The sequence below is a fragment of the Bactrocera latifrons genome, unplaced genomic scaffold (genome assembly GCF_001853355.1).
Source record: "Bactrocera latifrons isolate USDA-ARS-PBARC rearing strain unplaced genomic scaffold, ASM185335v1 scaffold_1149, whole genome shotgun sequence".
Classification (NCBI taxonomy): Eukaryota; Metazoa; Arthropoda; class Insecta; order Diptera; family Tephritidae; genus Bactrocera; species Bactrocera latifrons.
The window spans coordinates 22,503-25,857 of record NW_017534574.1 but is presented as its reverse complement, the minus strand read 5'-3'; the positions used below and the strand labels follow the sequence as shown (position 1 = coordinate 25,857).

Genomic DNA, 3,355 nt, shown 5'->3' with positions numbered 1-3,355 from the left:
GTTTAAACTTGCTTAAAGAAAGGTCATGAAATTATCATTGTAAACATAATGGTTATCAATTTTCTTCTATGATTATCTTGTTTTATATAAATAAATGATCAACCCCTAGCTTAGTCGATTTAGCCTTATCCGTCTCTCTGTATATGCGCAAGCTTGTCCTTCAATTTCTTAGACTCTTAAGTTATCGCCCTGAAAATTTGCACATATCTTCTCTCCCCCACAAATGTTTGATCATTAACGCCAGCTCCATATAAGCTTATCGAAGAGAATCAATTTCTTGAACGGAAAGTTTTTTATTTTTTACGTTTTTATTTGCTTATAGTTCCACCAATGGTTTCGATACAAAATCAGCTAGTCGGTGCTGCCACCCGTCAAAACACAGCACTCGAGTGTCAGGCAGAGGCGTATCCGAAGTCAATCAATTACTGGACGAAAAATGATACGATCATTGTGCCGGGTAAATTAAAGGAAAACAATTATCTATATATTTTTTTAAATACTTAAATATCATTGTTTTTCAACTAACTTAAATTAAGGTAACTAAATGCTCTTTTTTAAGCTAAGTGCTCTGTAAGAAAACATTTTATCAAATAGTAGTTTAATATAGAAGCAGAAAGTGCAACGGACGTTTAATTTACTTCTTGTCAGCCATTTTTTAACCGCAATCACACGTAGTTTCAACAACACACACATATGTACATATGCATATATTCCAACAGACGATCATTGCTTTTAAAATAAGTAAACACTTGGACAAACAAGAAGTTAAACTTTATGAGGATGGATGAAGAGTCACCAAAAGCCAACACAGACATACTATGGATGAGAAATGTACGTGTGCTGTAATTGCTTACAGAGTTACCAAACACAGGAGGAGAAGGTGGTATGGACACAGTCCATCCACTCTGAACGCCTGCACATTGCATTTCCATCGAGTTCTTTACGTAAATAAAAGTGTTGTGTCCGTAAATGTATAAAAATACATAGCTACATATATGTGCAAAAGAGATGACAAATACATCAAATGACAAAACCGCGGGTGGTTGAATGAGGAATACTTTTGAGGATTGAGTTAACTTCTCGTATACTCCAAGTGACAGGCTAATGACATAAAGGACTGAAGGATATAAAATAAATTCTTAATATTTTAAAGAAAAACATATATTTTAAAAGAACATTCGGCTTTGCAATCGGGTATCCCATGAAATATATACTGCTATCCACCAACGTGCTGATAAAATAATACCACAAGCGAATTACCTTTGGATTTAAAATAGGCCTCAATGTAGACGATTTATTACCAGCGGCTATAATTATGAGTTCTCAGCATAACACAAAATTAGTAGTGGCTAGCTTTGACATTTAAAAAAGAATTTTACTTAAGCATTATTTGTCGTTTGTGTCAAGCTGTTCGACGAATAATAATACACCATCTCATACTGCATTGATTTTTGTCCACTTTTTTGCAAAAGTTCGGGTCGTATTGTGCCGCAACCGCCGTATTGGCCTGATGTGCGACTTCTGCAGATTCACCAAAATCCAAAGGGCAATGAGGGGCGCCATTTTAACATGATTGAAGAGATAAAATCCGAACAGAAGAAGATATTAAAGAACATTCCGAATGTTTCGAATATTAGAAAAAGCAATGGCGAATGTGCGTGTTAACGGATCAGGATTGGAATGAAATTGATTCGGAAGAATAAATAGAGAATTTTAAATTAAAAAGAAAAATTCACCTTACTTTGTATCATAGTAGCACTTACACAAGGTTTGTCTGGAAAGTAATAGAACTGATTTTTTTCTCCCGCTATTGGTCATTTGTCTCCGAGCACCCAGAAGTTCAGGACAAACATTTTTGTGTGGCGTGTTTATGTGAGTGGTGCAAGCCGAAAATGCAGCGTTCGCTAAAACAAAGGTACGCGATTAAATTCTGTGTTAAACTCGGTAAATCTNACTGAAGGAGATAACGTAAATTCCTAATATTTTAAAGAAAAACAGATATTTTAAAAGAGCATTCGGCTTTGCATCGCATATAGTAGCAGTCGGGTATCCCACGCAATATATACTGCTATCCACCAACGTGCTGATAAAAATAATACCACAAGCGAATTACCTTTAGATTTAAAATAGGCCTCAATGTAGACGATTTATTTCCAGCGGCTATACTAATGAGTTCTCAGAATAACACAAAATTAGTAGAGGCTATCTTTGACATGAGCTGCGGACTCGTTGGCGATTTGAAGCTCAACACAAGCAATTTTCAGCCAAAAACCTGCTGTGGACTTTACARACGTTTTCGTCCATAACAGCCTATTTTAACAGAATATTTGCATTCAATTCTAAAACCGGCCTTACTTACCTTACTTTAACAATCCGCCAAAATTTCAAAATGAAGTATAGATCCCACTTCAGATTCATAGAAAATAGCTAGCAATTTCCAATTGTTATAATAAGTATATACCTACTACTGTGATCAAAAAGGAATTTGGTGAATAAAAGTTCCTTCCGCAGGGCCAACCCTTAAAAAAGAATAATACTTGAGCATTATTTGTCATTTGTGTCAAGCTCTTCGAAGGATAACAATACACCACGTCATACTGCATTGATTTTTTTTCCACTTTTTTACAAAAATTTTGGTGGTATTGTGCCGCAACCACCGTATTGGCCTGATGTGCGACTTCTACAGATTCAGCAAAATCCAAAGGGCAATGCGGGGGCGCTATTCGGAAAAATAAATAAATAATTTTAAATTTACAAATCAATTCACCTTACTTTTTATCATAATAGCATATATACAGCGTTTGTCCGGAAAGTAATAGGACTGATTTTCTTTCCCGCGACTGGTCAGTTATCTCCGAGCACTTAAAAAGTCAGGACAAATATTTTCGCGCGACATGTTTATGTGAGTGGTGCAATCCGGTGTGTTTCTGTGGCACCAGGCCTTTTTGTGCGGCCGGCGAGAGGTCGCTGATAAAAACCTTGCGTGCGCAAAGTTTTGAACTAAGACCGTCGACTAACTATTCATTTAATTGCCCAGATGTTAAATTTATCAAAATCTGTCATTCGTGACATTGTGACAAAGCACTTAAACGTGTATGTGCAAGGTGTGAGCGAAGATGGTCCCAAAAGTGCTCACTATCGACCAGATATTGCGGCGAGTGGAAATATGCCAAGAAAATTTTAACATTTATGAAAGTGACCACCAAATTTTTTTTTAAATCGACTCAGTCTTCTAACTTTCCGAACAAACCCTGTATATACAGAAATTAAATATACTGAAATTTGCAAAGAGTGGGAGTAAGTATGTTCTTAAATCTACATATAAATATATATACACATCACGTTAATATCCGTA

At 35.9% G+C, this 3,355-nt stretch overlaps 1 pseudogene; it reads left to right on the top strand.

Moving 5' to 3' along the window:
• LOC108976131 overlaps positions 1-3,355 on the top strand; it is a 21,349-nt pseudogene that overhangs the window by 15,035 nt on the left and 2,959 nt on the right.